General features: G+C 53.2%; 1 protein-coding gene across 4 annotated transcripts in view; it reads right to left on the bottom strand.

Annotated features, from left to right (window-relative positions):
* Positions 1-17,805, bottom strand: part of Znf469 (zinc finger protein 469) — a 233,920-nt gene that overhangs the window by 93,091 nt on the left and 123,024 nt on the right. For 3 of the 4 annotated variants that reach the window (XM_031341654.1, XM_031341662.1, XM_031341656.1), the window contains one exon: positions 13,690-13,779. The exons of the other annotated variant lie outside the window; for it this stretch is intronic. The gene's annotated coding sequence lies outside the window, so the exon portion shown is untranslated. The remainder of the gene's footprint in view (positions 1-13,689; positions 13,780-17,805) is intronic. 4 annotated transcript variants of the gene reach the window in all.

Genomic DNA, 17,805 nt, shown 5'->3' with positions numbered 1-17,805 from the left:
AGAGAGAGAGAGAGAGGGAGAGAGAGAGAAAGGGGAAGAGAGGGAGAGAGAGAGAAAGGGGGAGAGAGGGAGAGAGGGAGAGAAAGAAGGAGAGAGAGAAAGAGAGAGGGAGAGAGAGGGGGAGAGAGCAAGAGAAAGGGAGAGAGAGGGAGAGAGGGAGAGAGAGAGGGAGAGAGAGAGGGAGAGAGAAGGAGAGAGGGAGAGAGGGAGAGAGAGAGGGAGGATGAGAGGTGGCATCTCTGATGGTCTACATGACATGATTGGACAGACGGCTGAAGTCTGAACCTGGTCCTCCATCCACAAGTCCAGTGTCCATGCAGCACTGCTGAGCTCCAGAGGCTCCTAGAGTAGACTTAGCTTTGATGAACAAGAAGTGACCTCCACCAGGACAAGATCCCAATACAGGAGGGGGTGTTAGTGATGGGGGTGGGATTCTAATGTCTTTTCCAGCTCAGGCAACTCAAGTCTAATGGGGTCAGGCAGACAGGTTGGGTGGGGCTTGTCCCCCAAGCATTCAGACCTAGCTCCTTCATGAGCTAATGCTGCCAAGAACGAGCCTGGCCCTGGGGCCTCTCCTCTCTCACAGGGTAGGCTCCATAATGACCGCCCAACAGCAAAGGGATACTGGGGACCCTCGAGGCTCAGGCAAAGGCCTCGTAACCCCAAAGACCTCTCAACAGAGAAGGTAACGGTTAGTACCCAGTTGGCGAGGGTTCATGAGATCTTGTCTGCAAAGGCTTAGAAGCCAGAGGTCTGCATCGTGCACATTGCAGTCACATGGGGGTTTGGCTTCTGCTTCCAAGGGTCACAGTCTCAAGACAGGCCTCCAGAGGTCCCCACACTTTCACGGCCTCTACCCACTGCTACTCATCTCCCTTTCTCTAGGAACAATCTGGGCCAATTGACCTTGGCCTCTGTTCTTGGCCCACTTCAAGCCTGCGTCCCGCCTCCTGCCTCCTTCCCCAACCCCCATCCCAGGTTCCTGGCTTGCCTCTCTTCTCCTCTGATAACTTCCTGTGTACTAGAAAGCTAGTGTGGCCTCCCCAGTCCAAGGAGACAGAGCAGGTGTCCCTCACCAGGCTGAGTGCTCACCAGAGACTGCCATGACACAGTGGTGGCCTTGCCCTCAGGAGGAGGTAAAGCTGGTGGGATGGGGCTTTGGCTTTGAGAACAGAGGGATCGGGATACATCTGCTCACATATGCTGGGGCTGGCCTGCTAGCACGCTATGCTCGGTCAGGCTGAGGAATGCTTTCTGTGAGCTGGAGCCAACTGAGGAGGGTGAGGTAGGCTCTGTGACACCCCAGAGGTCACCTCCCTTGAGGGCCAGTCTGAGTCTCTCTCCTGCACAGGACCAGCATCCTGGGAACAGGTCCATCTGAATGAGTGAGGCTTAGTGCGTCCACACCCTGTCTACGGTGTGTTACATTTTCCTAATGTGGAACGTTAAACAAACAAGGGTGTCCGGGTCTTGCCTTCCTCCACTCAGCCTGGCGCAGGGGATCTGGAGTTGCCAGCCTTGCCCAAGGGAACTCCAGATAGGGAGACACAAACAGGTCCTCAGGACGTGGGGGTTAGGTAATGACCGCAGTGCCTTATATTCTGAGCCTTGCCATCTCTCTAAGGCTCTTCCAGGGGAGACCTCCCCATCCCCAAGTCAGCTCCCTAAGAAGCCTGTGGTGTCTATTAGCATACCACAATGTCTCCTGATCTCTAGGTTCACTCAGTACCTGGATCCTCTCAGCACTCAACCCTACCTTAAACCTCTTCAGCCCAGGGGCTTCCCTCCCCACCCCCAGCTTCTCTTTCCTATGTAACCCACCGTTTAGCCATGGGCTCTCCTGGCTCTTCTCTTCTCTCTCCTCTTCCTCTCTTGCTCCTCCCTGCCACCCCCATCTACAATAAAATCCTTCTCCTCAACCATACCTCAGAGTGGTCATGTCCTAATTATCGTTCACATCCCAAAGCAGAGCCCCCAGGAGAAGCCATGCTTGGTCTTTGTCTCACCAGGGACACACCTGTGTCCCCTACTCCGAGGAGAACAGGGCCTTTGAGGCAGCTGCTCCCTTAGGACCTCAGAGACTCCTTCTTCAAAGTGGTAACAGTGATCAGGGAGGGGTGTGGAACCTACTGCTTCTCTACACAGAGCACATGTGTGTCTAGAGAGGTAGTAGTCACCTGACCAGGGCCCTCAAAACTACAGCATGCACCTGTCCACCGCCAGGTGCTCTCCTGCCTCTGCTGGTCCCTGTCTCACCCCAACTTCCACCTTTTATCTGAACCCCTAACCCAACATGCCCATTAGTAGTCTAGTTCTCAACACAGGTTTTGAAGGCTCTTAGGGATATGGGGGTCTCCTTGGGGAGTCTCTTTCGGTCTTCTCTGCCCGACTTTTACCTCCCCACAAGTGTGTGCTAGGGAGTGTGCAGTCTGCTGGGCTCTCAGTGATAGGTGCATGGTGCCTGCCAGGAGCTTGTCTTGAGAACCTGGGTCACAGAGCAGTGGTCATCCATGAGCTAGGAATGAATGAATGAGTAGACAGACAGATGAATGGATGTGGGGACAGGCAGGGGAATGTGGTTCACACTGAACCATTGTGTCCCTCAAGTGTGCATGGCGAAGCCTGATCCCAAGGGTGTGGTGTGAGAAAATGGGTCCCTGGAAGGTGACGGATCCATGGAGCAGAGGTCCCATGAAGGGAACTGTGACATACGGAAGGGACCCAGAGGGAGGCATCCTCTTCCACATCTGCAGCCAAGGAGTGAATGTAACATGAACATCCTGAAGAGGCCCTGAGAATGACTACAGCGGCCTTCAGGCATCTGAACTCCAGCTCAGTGTCCAAGCTGCCTGGTCTCCAACGTCCATCACAGCAGCCAGGATGGCTGGGACGGGAGCTAGGGGAATTAACCTTCCTCCGACCCACACAATGTCCCTGGGTTGACACACTGGCTTTCTCTAGGTCCCACCTGTGTCGTGGGCTCAGGATGTTCAAAGGCCTGTTCATGACGCACTGTTGTCAATGTAAGGGTTTCCTGTCAGTCATGGGGACCAGGAGCATTCGGCAGCAGCTCCCTTCAGTGCTGCATGAGTCACCAGAAAAGGCTGGAGCCACACAGCCAGGTTTCCATCTGCCTGTGTCTGAGGTGGCAAAGCTGCATGCTCCCGCAAGTCACAGGCGTTGGCAAGGTACGACTGAAGCCTAAGGAGAGGCTAGTCATGCATGTACATCCCGACCAGCCCTGAGAGAGGAACATGGAGACAGCCCAGAGCTTGTCCTTGGCAATCCTGTGATGGGTCTCACACACACACACACACACACACACACACACACACGTATAAACACAAGAAGCTTCTGGAATGGACTGGTGGGGACACAGGGATTCACAGAGGTACTGCATTTTACATGTACCCCTGGGACATCCCAAGCTAATGCCTCTAACTGAGCAGGCTCTTGGTTTCTCCTCACAGAATGGCTGGCTCTTGTTTTAGTGTTTGTCACTGAGAGAAACCAACATAAGAAAGATTCATTTTGGCTCACACATTTGGAGGGTTCAGTTCATGGTCCTTCTGTTGGCATGGATGTGGCAGAGTATTGTGGCAAGAGCCCAGAGTGGAGCAGGGCTGTTCACCTCTTGGTGGGAAGAAGGGAGTTGGAGGGAGGCCTATTTCTTCAAATAGGCCCCACCCCCACTTGTCAATCAACTATGCAACTCATCAATGGATCATATCCTGTCACCTGTCACCAGCGCTACTAGCTGGGGACTGAGCTTTCAATACACTGGGGACACCTCACACCTACAGCATTATCTATGCTAACTCCTCTCCAGAGGTGTGACATTGCAGGTGGCTGAGGTTAGACTGTCCAGGTAGCTGTGGGCAGGCAGGCTGGGTGTTAGAAGCTCCCTCCGGCAGATGAGCTTCATCGGCTGTGAGTCTTCCTCCTCAGTTCCTTCCGCAGAGCCCCACTCCCTCCCAATCAGCACCCCAGAGAGGTTTCCATTGACAGGTTAGGCAGCCGGACAAGCAGAGGCTGTGCCACATGCCATGTGCTGGGGATGATGAAGGTGACAGAGGCCATGGCTGCTGCCTCCAGGGTAAACAGACAGACAGGCAGACAGAAAGCAGGGCTTGGGGTGTGTAGGTGGGAAGTAGGTGTGGCCAGGTGGGCGGGACCAGCCTCACTCTCCACCAATCTGTGACTCACCCCTCTTAGGGTCTGAATGGAACTGAAAACACACCGGTCACTCTGGGTGACTAATGGGGTCACGGCTGTCTTGTCCCCTGTCCACCCACTCAGGCTGTGTCAACAGTCCACAGCTGTTCCCCTGCTCCTTTCAATGAATGCCGTGGTCCAGATACCTGAGCTGATGGGATGGTGGCTGACAGGGCTGGCTGCTTACTGGCCATGGAGTCAGGTCTCTTTTGGACAGAGGATGCTCTCAGTGTCTGGAGTGCATGGGACTCTGAGAGATGAAGCTGGACACAGCACTCGGGTCAGTCAGTCTTGGTCACTTCAACCCATCTGACATGGCCCTTACTATAAACAGCCCCAAACAATGAGCCACACCATAGTCACCACTGTCCTGTCCTGTGTGAAGCATCCTCTTCCTCTCCATGAATATGTACATGACCATTAGCACCCATGCTACTACATGGTCGGAACATGTGTTTGAGAGGCCAGGACACTCCCACCCAGCATCTGGGGTCTGGAGTGGCTGGCAGGAGATCACCAGTAGCCTCCAGGCTGACAAACCTCATCAGGGTTTCCAGAGCTGCAGTGGAAGGGAAATTGCTGTCGCAAAGGAAGATCCGTGCAGGAAGGGGGGCCTTCTCTGTGAAGCGGACAGCCTGGGGCTGAGACTCATCAAAACCAGACCCTGCCAGGGATGTCTTCCTCTCATGGTTAGATGCGTCCTGTGCACAGAGTGCTATGGCTTCTCAAGAAGCCACAGTGCCTCTGAGCTGGCTGAATGCAGGGTCTGAGGTTCCCACCAGGCGCCACCTGAACATCACAAGACAGAGTCCATTGTTCTGAGCATGCAGGGGGTTATAAGTAGGTTTTTAGAACATCCTTGTCAGACCTCTATTGGAGAAAGAATTCTGTTAGAACCTATCCATATGTCTGCCCATCTATCCATCTTTCTATCTATCCATCCATCCACCATCCATCATCTACCCATCCACCCATCCATCCACCTACCCATACGTACATCCATCCATCTGTCTGTCTGTCTGTCCATCCACCCATCTATCCATCCATTCATCCACCTATCCATCCATCCATCTACCCACCCACCTATCCATTCACCCCTCCATCTATTCATCCATTCATCCATCTATCCATATGTCTGTCCATCTATCCATCTGTCAATCCATCTATCTACCCCTTCACTCATCCATCCATCCACTCCTCAACCATCCACCCATCCACTCACTTGACTGACTACCTTACCTGTCAGTCAGTGAATCCTTCTTTATAGACTTATCACTCTACCCTTTCGTTCATGCTCCACCCACAGTGTCACTCCCTATGCACTAATACAACAACTCCCCTACTGATTCATCAGTCAGTTGATCAGTTTACCTAGTGATTCACCCATACACCTGCCCCTGCGCCCACTCACTTTCTATCTCCCCACCAACCATCTCTGTTGAATCGGGAGAATAGATGGGAGGTCAATCTGTGCTGCAGTGTGTGTGTGTGTGGGGGGGGTCATTCACCTCATCTCTGTCTCTCTGTGCAGAGAATGAGAAATATGTCTTCAAACTCTCTTGGGACTGTGCCCCTTGAGGGGCAGTCTGGAGGAGCAGAGCCAGGTGAGGATCCAGAACATAGGATTTAGAGTGAGTTGTACACAAGTTAAGTCCAACTAGAAGGAGCTTTATAACCTGGGCTGGGAGCAGCTAATCTATGGAAAAAGTGACCTGTGAGGTGCTGGAAAAGCCACTGGCAAGGCAGGCCCAGTCTGCCTGCCGCAGCAGGAGGGGCAGCAGTGACCTAGCTCAGCCACGTGCACCAAGCTTGGGCTAGGCTGTCACCTCGTGCCACCCACACCCCACTCTCTATTCTCCCCTCATGTCCACTCTGCAACATGGTCTGCTTTGGCCCCTCCCCATGAGCCTCTCCTGCCACCACTCTCGAGCTTTTCAGGGAAGTGTTCCCACGAGTGAGCACTTCCAGCCTCCCACTGTAGCCTTGGCCAGTCCTCCGCCAGCCAGTCCTCCGTCACGGAAGGGATGATGGAGGCCTGTAGACACTAAGTCACCATTCTGCAGTTACAGCCAGATGTAGTCAGGTCTCCTATTCGGTGTCCTAATGCCTGTCCCCTGGACCCCCAGGTGCTGACCTCTCACTCGAGCATGCCCACACACATGGGGCCGGGGCCAGCTCCTGGGACACACTGATGAGCAAACCCACACCAGCTACCAGAGGAGAGATCTTCTGTCTGAGAAACGAGGCCTAGCATGGCTCACAAGCCTTTCCAGTCACCAGGTCTGTGAGCTCCATGACAATTCTGCTCACCTGCCTGCCTACTCCACAGCTAAAATGAGCCACAGGCAGTGCGAAATGTCTCACACAGGCCATTCAGGTCTCTGCCTGGTGTGGAAAGGATTGCTTGAGAGGGGCAGGCGAGCTAGGAAGGTGAGTTTAACCCTGACTCCATTTCTTATTACTGGGGAACTCCAGAGAAGTTACTCTACAAAGCTGAGCTTGGTCTTCTCATCTCTCAAATAGGAAGACAATGATCGTCTAGAAGGCTGCCGTGGGCCCTGGTGCCATGATATGACAAGACAAGTACATGTGTGGACGGGTAGCAACTTTGAGAACAGGTGTGTACACATGTGTGTATGTGTGTGCATGGTGTGCACATGCATGTATGCATGTGTGTATGTGTGCACGTGCACATGTGTATGTGTGTGTGTGGCGTGTGTGTGCGCGTGTGTATGTGTGCATATGTGTGTGTGTGTGAGTGTGTGTGCATGCATGCATGTGTTCTTGTGGTGTGTGTAAGCTAGAGGAAGACATTAGCTGTCCTTGCTCTCCACACTATTCCCTTGAGACCTGGTGTCTCACTGAACGTGGTGCAAGGCTAGCAGCCAGAAAGCCCCAGTGACCCTATGACCCTATGTCCCTATTCTGTTCCTCAGCCCCCAGGCTACAGGCACAAGTGCAGCCACACCTGGCTTTTTACATGGGTGCTGGGGTCTCAGACCTCAGGCGTTGCAGCAAGTCTTCACACCCACTGAGCCGCCTCACCAGCCCGCTGTCTTCACACCCACTGAGCCGCCTCACCAGCCCGCTGTCTTCACACCCACTGAGCCGCCTCACCAGCCCGCTGTCTTCACACCCACTGAGCCACCGCACCAGCCCGCTGTCTTCACACCCACTGAGCCACTGCACCAGCCCGCTGTCTTCACACCCACTGAGCCATCTCAACAACCCACTGTCTTCACACCCACTGAGCTGCCTCACCCCACAGCTGGACTGCTGTTGTGGTTTCCTCTTTTACTGTCTATTGTAATGCTAAGTGTAGACAAAACTGTGCGTCTGCACCAAGCCCCCCCAACCCCCACCCCCAGGACCCAAGTTAATTCTGATTGGTGAGTAAAGATGCCGACAGCCAACAGCTGAGGAGAAGGGACAGGTGGGGCTTAGGTTCCAGGGATTGAGAACCACAAGGAAGAAAAGAAGAGCTGCTCTAAGAATTCTGAAGGCCCATTCTCTTCAGCACATAGTGTGTCTCCTCATGTTCTGCACATAGTGTGTCTCCCCATGTTCTGTACATAGTGTGTCTTCCCATGTCGTGCACATAGTGTGTCTCCCCATGTCCTGCACATAGTGTGTCTCCTCATATCCTTTATGGTCACAGCTTTCAAGCAAGTGGGAAGTCCGAGAGGCGGCTCTGAGAGCAAGGGCACAGGAAGCCCTTCAGTACAGAGGCCTTGACAGCGTATGTTAGCTGGAGCTGGTGTGAGTCAGCCTGGGGCTGCTGGCTCCTGCCTGTGCCTGCCTCAACTGGGGTCACCCTGTGGGCAGCTCTGCCTGTGGGAACGACATGACAGTTATGACACAGGGACAAACAGCTTTCCCAAGGAAAGTCTGGGAAGAGTCTGTCTTCCATGGATTGTGACACAGCCCAAGCTCTAGACACTTAGGAATGCGATTGCCCACGGTGACAGTGGCAGCCTCCCCTGGCTGACTGGTGTTGCAAGGGGCTCCCTCCTACTGCATAAATCATGCAGCAGATGCACACTTGAGAACTTCTGGACCTAGTCTACGAATCCGACCACATGCGTTTGACGGTCTGTGAGTTCCTGACGTCAGTTACCAGGGGCTTTAGAGCCATGGTGCAAGAGAGTTCAGGAGTGTTCTCCCTGGGGTCTGATGTCTGGGGCAAGGGCTGCTTACCAGTTGCCACAAGCCTGTTTTAGTTTCTTCAGGAGGAGGATGGCTCAGTTCTTCACAGACCAGAAGTGGAGACTGGGGGAGAGCATTCCTGAGTGACACTGTCATGGTGCTGGGTACACCGCAGGTGTTCAGGCACTCACCCACTGGGGCTGCTGAGTTATTTTTCTCTGCCATTATCATCACCATGACTATAGCCACTGCCATCATCATAAAGCTCCACCACTGTCACCATCATCACCATCATCATCCTCATCTTCATGGCCACCATCATCATCACCCATCATCACCTTCATCATTATCATATCATCACCACCATCACCATCACCACCATCACCACCATGCCTATCACTGTCACCATGGTCACCATCACTGCCATCACCTTGATTACTATCACCATCATGGTTACTGACACCACCATCACCGCCATAACTCCGGTGTTACAGCTGGTTGTCATTAATGTCTCCGTTTTCTTTTTCTAACTAGTGGTGTCAAAATGGTATTTGTTTGTAAAGTTGGCTTCTTTGCTGCTATTGTAAGTCAACGTCTCTCAAACTGTTCTATACAGCTTATGATGGGAAACCCTCTCAGGTCCTCTCCGCTCATCCTTCCTGTTCCTCAGTGTCAGTGTGCTCAGCCTGGCTCCCTGGCCTTTGATGTCCTTGTCCTAGATGTTGGTGTGTGTGTGTGTGTGTGTGTGTGTGTGTGTGTGTGTGTATGTGTGTGTTTCCTGTGCCAACTTCTGCAGTGGCTTCTGTGGGCACACACAGACTTCCCCCGCCCCCAGCAGCCACGCACACATATGCCTCAGAGAAACCCCTGGACACTTACACAGAGCCTCAGGGTCTTCACTAGAGACTCCCGTGACCCAGGATGAGAGACTGAGCAGAGAGCCCTTGCAGGACACACTGCCACCCAGCAGGACGGACAAACAAACGGCTCTTGGGTCTTAGACAACGGCCTGGACACATCCTAGAGAAGGGAGCATTCAGGGGTAAAGTTGGCTGCCTCCCTGGAGACATCAGTGATAAAGTCTGAACACAGAGGAAATGGCATGCTTAGGCTATGAAAGAAAACCAGAATGCCTGCCGAGCACGGAGGGCTGCGGCCTCAGGGGAAGGCAGTGGGCCTCGCTGCTGGGTTCTGTCCTGATTCCTCACTGCTGTGCAGGATCGCTAGCTCCATTTGAATACACTTCCGGTAGTGTGAACAGGTTAAAAAATAAACCACAACAAGAGACCCAAAAGGCAGCCTGGAGGGCAACAAAGCCAGCCAGCACCTCCCCTTAACTGCTGGAACACAGCCTAGTCAGATGTCACCTCCCCGTGGTTCCTCTCCTTCCCCAGAGCTCTGCCTCCAGGAGCCATGGACCCCTGGAAAGCAACGTTGCAGGTGCAGAGAGGGGCGCCGCTTAAAGAGGTGGGAGCAGGCAGGGCCTGGACAGGAGCCAACCAGGTGGGAGTCAGGCCCAGGTAGCACATGTGTTACTGACCACATGCAGAGGTGGGAATGCAGGTCAGACTGCGGGGGGCCTGGGCAGCACCTGCCGTCTGTCCCCCCACAGAACTGAGGACACACAAGTATCTCCACTCAAATGCTCAGCTGCTCACCTGTGTCTCTCTCCAGCCGGCCCAGCCGAGTGACAGCCTCTTGGCACAGACAACCCAATTCCATGGGTCCCTTACTTCCCTCTCATACCTGACAGAGCCCTGGCAGGAGCCCAGGCCAGGTGAAGGGCTGGGAGGAGAGGACAGGACATGTCCTCTCTTGATGGCAGACATCTCAGATCTGTGGCCAGAGGACAGTCCAGCACGGGCTCCTGCAGACAGACAGCAGGCTGTCAACGTCTGGCTCTCCCACAAGAGGGAGGAGGTAGGCAGGAGAGGAACAGGCAGTGAGCACAGGGCCACAGCAGGTGCAGAAAGCCCCGAGGGCACCTGGGTATTGAGCCTCTAACACAGACACTGGCAAGCGGATTTAGCTCTTGGGATTACAGTGAGCAACCCTGCCACTCTATTCAAAGGGTCTTGAGCCTAAATAACTCTGTGGGGCTTTGTAAGCAAGATCCTAGGGGGAACTTGTCAGAACAGGATGGGACGCACTATCTCCAGGGGCCAAAGCATGGACCTCCCAGAAGAGAAGCCACTGTATGGGTTGGCTGAAGACTAGTTGTGACTTTGTCCAGTGGGGTGAGAACACGCCCTACATGACCCCAGGTCCCTGTGGCGGGTGAAATGGACACCCTAGATTCATGAGAAGGCACACAGCCCCCTGAACACAGGCCACACCGCATATCCTCAGAGCTCAAATTTGGTGGTGCCTGGGCCCTCAGGCTAAGGTGGAAGAGAGAAGGAAAAAAAAGGAATCTTGAAGGCATCGTTTGATTCCTCAGCACCTAAGTAAGCTCTGGGCCACTGAGTCACGTGAGTCGGTAGGCGCTCCTTTACAGCCAAATGACACTCAGCGGGGCTCACAACCACCAGAAGGAACCTCATGAGTTTCAAGGTAGAAGTTCTGGGCTCTGGACCAAGTTGTTTGGTTCTAGTAACACTGCAGCCAGTCTCTGGATTAGTTTAGTCACACCAGGGTAATGACCAGTGATCACCCCTTCTAACGCTTTGAGTACCTGGTTAACTTGACAGTTTCCTGGGTTCACACAAACATCTGCTCTTTGGCTTTGGGGAAGACAAGCAAGGTAAAGCAGCTGGGTGGAAAAGGGAACTCTGTCTGGGGCGTGCTGCTTGGAAATGACATCAGCTGCCCCGAGGCTCTCCCACCCCGACCCCAACTCTTGAATTTTCGTGGTCCAAGACAGCCTGAGGGTGAAACGAAACAAAAGGAAGTTCAGGCTTCAAAACCGTCACAGGAAGTCCAGCCACAGTGCCTCATGCTTCGCCTCACAGAGCAAGCCCCACCTGAGGCAGCAGAGCATGGACCGGTCTCAAAATGATCAGAAAAGATGGTCCTCTCTGTCACTGCCCCCTCACAGGTGACTGAGCACCAGGGGGTGAACTTCATCCCAGAAGAACGGGAGGGGGTGGGGCAGACTGCAGCAAAAGCTCACTGCAACCGCTAGAGGTGTCCTGGGAGATGGTTCCCAGCTACAGGCACTCCCCAGACCCCGACACTGCCCTCTGGTGGCACAGCCCTGCCTCACAGTTCAGAGGGAGGAGAGCCACAGGGCCTGCTTGCAGTCAGTGGTCTGAGTGGTAAGGCCAGAGGGGACAATGGTTAGGAGGGACTGAACTGGACACACCCCAAGTGGTCTTGGTCAGCATCACTTTTTAAATCAGGCTGAGGGTGCTGCTGCTGCCGCTGCCGGGGGGGGGGGTTGCCCGCAGGGGATGGTTATTACAAGGCCTAGAAAGAACTGCTACACAGTGGGATCCACCCCAAGACTGCACTGAATGATCAAAGTCCCTGAGATGAGGCATTGCATCTGTGCATCTCTGTGACCTGAGCATAGAGCCCGACCCCACCCTGCCCCCTGGAAGAGAGAAGCCTAGCTACCCCTGGTCCCCCCTGGGGGCAGAGCCAGCCCTCAAGAAGGCTCCTGACTCAACCTCTATGTTGGGCTCAGAGCCTGGCCTAGGAACTCTGAGGCAGCTCAGCAAATGAGGGGACCCTCTTCCTTCTAGGCAGGAGCACCATTCACAGTCAGACAAAGACATCCGAGCCATCTCTGGAAGCAAGCTTTCTTCTGCAAGAACTCAAGAGTCCAGAGTCTCTGCCCCTTCTGTACCCGTACCTTCTGGCTCTTTCTGCTTCTCCCTCTTACGGACTCAAGTTCCATCTTGGAGCTCTAGGTCTTTAGCCTCATCCACTCCACCATGCCAGAGAGGCCCAGAAAATCACCTGGTGGGTACCACAGGCCACTGAACTTGTTCTCCAGTTATCTGACCAGAAATCATGCTAACAGAAGATGCAGACACATGGTAACCCCACGGGCACCCCCACTAGTCTCATGACCACACACAGTAGCTCTGCCCCCTCCTTTGACAGGCAGCTACCTCTCCTCTCGACCCTGCTGTCTTTCTGTCATCTATGACTGTCATCGTCTCAGAGTGAATGCCAGACGTTACTTGTGCCACCTGCAGCCTCTGGCATGAGCAACATTGGTTGAAGCTCAGCGTGCGTTGTCTTCTAGGTCATTTACCAGAAAGCTGTGTCAGGGCCCTGAGTAGATGAATTTCACAGCAGTGGCCTCAAGGTGACTTCGACACTCCCAAGGGAGAGTCCCTGGTACCCTTTCCAGAAGACTTCCCCACACTGAGTTGCTCTAATGAATAAAAATCAATAACTAAAGCAAACAGTTTACACAGCAATGCCCTGAGTCTTTGGGGGACATGGCCACCAGGCTGGCAAAATGTCAGGACTCTGTGACAGTTGTTCAGCTGATGGGTCTCCATCGTCCTTACACTATCAGGTGTTCACCAAGGCCTTTGGGACAGAGCGTGTCCACTCAGGGAGATAGAAGCCCCCAGGGCAGCTGTGTTCCCAGGGCAGCCGTGCTCCCAGGGCAGCTGTGTTCCCAGGGCAGCCGTGCTCCCAGGGCAGCCTCCTTTCTTAGGCCTCCCTAAAGAAATGAGCCTAGAAGGCTCTGTCAAGAGTACATTTTATAGATGTGGCACATGATGCACAGATCACCCAGGAGCTGCAGGTGCTACTAAGGCTAGTGACAGGGAGCGCCCAGGATGGCCAGACCCATCCCCAAGTTCCCGATGCAGCTCTGTCTCATGGCAGTGACCAGACCCTGCAGGCCACAGTCACAACTCAAGAGGTGGCTTTGGGTGCCCCCTGAATTCTTGGTATCAAGGACATGTGGAGGAGTATGCAGGTGCCCTGCCAATAGCAATGTCCCCATCCTCCTACAGATGCATCCCTCTGGGCACATCCATCCCAGAGGCCCCAGTGGGACACCTTCAGGTAGCATGTGACATTTGAAGAATGAACCCCTTCCAAAATAAACTAGGACACCACACGAAAGCTCTTCTCTACAGCCTCCTGGGCTCAACAGTAACTGCCCAAGAAACTGGCTTCTGCACGGAGCTAAGCAGTAGACAGACCTCAGTCAGCCTCTCACTCATTGCCCGGGCACCCGCTTCAGCAGGGAGCGAACCGAGCATCAGTGTACACTCAGGACGAGCTCGGACACGAATGTCACCCCGATAGTAACGGAAGCCGCAGTGACTGTGTGGCAAAATCCAAGACAGAGCGAGAGCGAAACCAGCAGGAACCAAAGTCAAATCAACACCAGGGGAAAGAGAAGACGGCTCTTACCTCTGGATCCTTGGTCACATCTGATTCGTCTCCTCCAGGGAAGAGCAGGCAAGCCTGCTGGGCTCGGGTGCACGGCTCTCAGTGCAGACTCTGTCAATCACACATAGACATTAAAGCTATGTGGGTATTGCCTGTCCTCAAAACCCAACTCGGTGTAGACCCCATGGCATGGAGTGTGGGGCTTTGGAGGTCTCTCTTTGGAGGGAGGCCCTGCTCTGGGGTACTGGTGTAAAGTACTCGGGTTACCTCCCACTGCTCCAGGAACGCCTCCCTCAGTGCCCCTTCCCCCATGTATCGAGTGTAGACGAGAAGCCCCATGTTCTCAGGATCATGGTTAGAGCTTCGTAGTCTCGTGTGCATCTACCCTGGATACATTAAGGATACTCCACGGCAGCTAGTGCACCCTCTGTGTGCTAAGCATTTTGGTTGTAGCACAGAGTCCCAGAGGGGTTGCCCACTGTCTGTACTGGGATACCTGGGGGTGAGGTGCACAGGGAGGGGCCCGGATGTCGAGGCCCAGGTGGCCTCACGTCTAAGCATTTTCAGGGGAGCCCCCCCTGATTTCTGAAAGTCTGTTTTACTTCCTCTGGTCTCCATTTTCTTCCTCTGGTCACCCTCTCTTTAGGATTCTGGATGTCACCTTCCAGCCTGGGCCAGCAGGTATGATCTGAGGCTCTTGCCCTCCCTGCCTTCTGCCCCTCCTTGTTTGCATTCTCTGCCCTTTGCCTGCAACTTCCTCAGCCTCCTCTCCACACAACCAGATGCAGAAAGAAGCCAGTCCCTGCCAGAACACTTGCCTCCCCTCCGGGTCCTGGGAGCCATTTGGGGGAAGTGAAGAAGTAAAGACTCATGATGCATGTCTTTATTTGTATACAGGCGTAAGGGTGAACTGATTTGGAGATCAGAGCTCCAGGCTCCAGCCCTGCCAATCGACTGGTGCTTCTGTCAGCGCCTCCCCACGGCCCCTCTAGAATGGGAGGAAAGAGACCTTCTTCAGTCTTGTCAGACACGCAGAACACAATCACAGGATCTTTAAGCTTTCAGTGTTGCCTCCCTCTCAGATCAGTGTGCCCCAGGAACACCAACGGCCACAGTAACCTAGACTGGGAGACTGTCAGGTAAACCAATTCCTTATGCCTTCACAGTTCCCACTGGTTACTGGAACCAACTCCAGTGTCCCTAAGGACACATTTTCCTCCCTGTCCTTGGAGATTCTGTGCATTTACATGGACCAGGCTGGTGGCTGTGGTCCTGTGCATCGGCTGCATGCATGCTGAGTCTGGTTTATCCCCTCCAGGTGCTGCTGTCCGCCCCCCGCCCAACATCCCAGTGTGAACTGCCTGGACTGTCAGTAGAACATAAAAACAGCTGCCGCTAGAGCCAAGCTCACGCAGCCTCTGTCTCATCTGCCCTCCAATTAATAGTTTCCAGGTCGCCGTGGCCCATGGGAACATCTGTGTTCCATCTCTTCAGCCCACAGATGTGAACTCTCTAGAGACAGCCTCTCAGGAACACTTTAAAGAGAATGTGTTCCTCCCCCAAACCCCCTCCCCTCAATCTTCTGGCAAGATAGTGTGTGCGCTCACACTTGTAGCATAGCTTGGCTGTGCTGCCCCCAGAGCAACTTCCGGCATCAGTCTGTGGACCACATGGGGCTCATGGAGAGATTCTCAGGAGCCACATTGTGATGAGTGAGGCCTGAAGTCCATGTGGTGAGTCACATATGAAGCCTCCAAAGGGAAAGTGCCCCTGGGAAGAGCAGATCTAAACAGAGCTGAGCTGTTTTAAAAAACTTTTTACTGGGCATAGTGGCACACAGTTTTCATCCCAATGCTCAGGATGGCAGAGGCAGGGTGATCTCTGTGAGTTCAAGGCCAGCTGGAGCTACATAGTGAGATCCTGTGCCAACCTTAACTTCCCCTAAGTATAGGAGTCGCAAGGCAAGGCAAGGCCTGCCTAGCCATGAGCCTGGCTCCAACAGTAGAGTGAGCTGCTGGCGTATTTGAAGTGCAGTTTCCTTCATTTAACATGGTTTTTATGAGAGTCATCCTTTTTACAATTTTAAGTGTGGGAAAACATGCATAAAGCTTCCTACTTTTAAAGTGCATTAGTGGTCCACACAGAACTCTTCCCATCTCCCCAACAGAAGCTCTGCTACACAAAACGCACCTGACACTCCCCAGCCTCAGCTTTTCTGTAGCTCTCCTTTCTGTGCCTGTGTATGCATGCATGTGTGTGTACATGTGTGTGTGTATGCATACGTGCATGTGTGCAAGTGTGCATGTGCATATGTGCCTGCCTGTGTGGGAGCATATATGCATGAGTGCATGTGTGTATGTGTCTGTACATGCATGAGTGTGTGCATGCATACTTGCATGTGTATGTGTGCGAGCATGTGTGAATGTGCGAGTGTAGGCACATGTGTGTGAGTGTGTATGCATGTGTATGTGTCTGTGCATGCATGCTTGTGTTCATGTGTGTGTGCAAGTGTGCATGCATGCATGTGGGTGTGCATGTTCATGTGTGCAAGCATGCATGTGTATGCATACGTGTGAACGTGTGAGTGTGTGTGCACATGCGTGAGAGGGCACTGAAGCAGATTCACAGTGTTGTGTTCATTCTCATCCCCATGCCCTGTGTATGTGTAAACCAGAGGTTGACATCGGGTGTCATCTTCCCAGACCCTAGGGTGTTATGACTGGTTACTTCTCTTAGCACAATCCTCAAATCTCCTCTGTGCTGTTGCATGAGGTGGAAACATCTTTCCCTTTAAAGGCTTCGCGCTATGAGGGGATCACATTTTGTTCATCTGGGTTGAGACCCGGGTGCTTTTGTGGTTTCAGCTATTATGAGCACTAAAGCCTTCAGCACTTGGGTTTCATCCAGAAACTGACTTGCTGGTTTATAAAAGTATCTGTTTCCCCGCGCGGCATCTGAGCTGTCCTCTGGAAAGGCTGGCCACTATGCATTCCCGCAGCAGTGCACCTGATCCCTGTCTTCCTGACACTTGTGGTTTTCTACCTCAGGGTAGCTCAGCTGGCCTGTGTCCTTATTGTGGTTCTTATTTGCAAATCCAACTGATGAGAGAGATGGTCTCGATTGTCAACTTGACTGAACTTACAATGGGTGTGGAAGCACACCTCTGAGTACGCCAGGGAGGGCCTTTTGAGAAAGGCTTGGCTGAGGATGGAGAGCCACCCTGATTGTAAGTGGTATCATTCCACGGGATGGGGTGCCAGATGGGAAGTGAGGCAAGCACCTCCCACCATTTCACTCTGCTTCTGACTGTGGATGCAGTGTGCCAAGCTGGCTCATGCTCCTGCTGCCTGACTTCTTCCCATGAGGGACTGGACTTTGAACTGGACCTTCCTCAAGATGATTTGTTTTAAGGTTTTTTTTTTAACCTTTACCTTATGTGTATTGGTGTTTTGCCTGCATGTATACCTATGAAGGTGACAGATTCCCCCAGAACAGGAGTTACAGACAGTTCTAAGCTGCCATGTGGGTGCCGGGAATTGAACCCTGGTCCTCTGGAAGAGCAGCCAGTGTTCTTAGCCACTGAGCCATCTCTCCAGCCACCATTAAGATGTTTTATTAACCATATATTTTGTCATGGTAATGAGAAAAGTAACTAAATGAGTGATGCCCAGCTTCTTCTCACGTGTCGTTTTTAATGTGTTTATTTCATTTTCTGTATGTGCCTGGGTGTTATCTAGCATGCAAGGGCCCACAGACATTGTAAGAAGTCATCAGATGCCTGGAGCTGGAGTTCTAGGAAGTTGTGGGTCACTATGTGGGTTGCCATGTGGGTGCTGGGAACCAAGCCCCAGGTCCTCTGCAAGAGCAGGAAGACCTCTTGACTGCTGAGCATCTCCCTGGCTACATCACATCAGGGCTTATTTAAAAGCATTCTGCAACAAGCCCTCTCTGCTCAAGATGGGTACTGCACTGAAGGGAATGAACTTATTCTTCCAAATGCTGTTTCCTCCCTGGCATCCCGCCTACCATCCATCTATCCACCCATCCACCTATCTACCCATCCATCCATCCACCCATCCATCCACCCATCCATCCATCCATCCACCCACCCACCCACCCATCCACCCACCCACCCAC

The sequence above is a fragment of the Mastomys coucha genome, unplaced genomic scaffold, assembly GCF_008632895.1.
Source record: "Mastomys coucha isolate ucsf_1 unplaced genomic scaffold, UCSF_Mcou_1 pScaffold22, whole genome shotgun sequence".
NCBI lineage: Eukaryota > Metazoa > Chordata > Mammalia > Rodentia > Muridae > Mastomys > Mastomys coucha.
The sequence above is the reverse complement of the archived record's forward strand: the minus strand, read 5'-3'. Positions and strand labels throughout refer to the sequence as shown.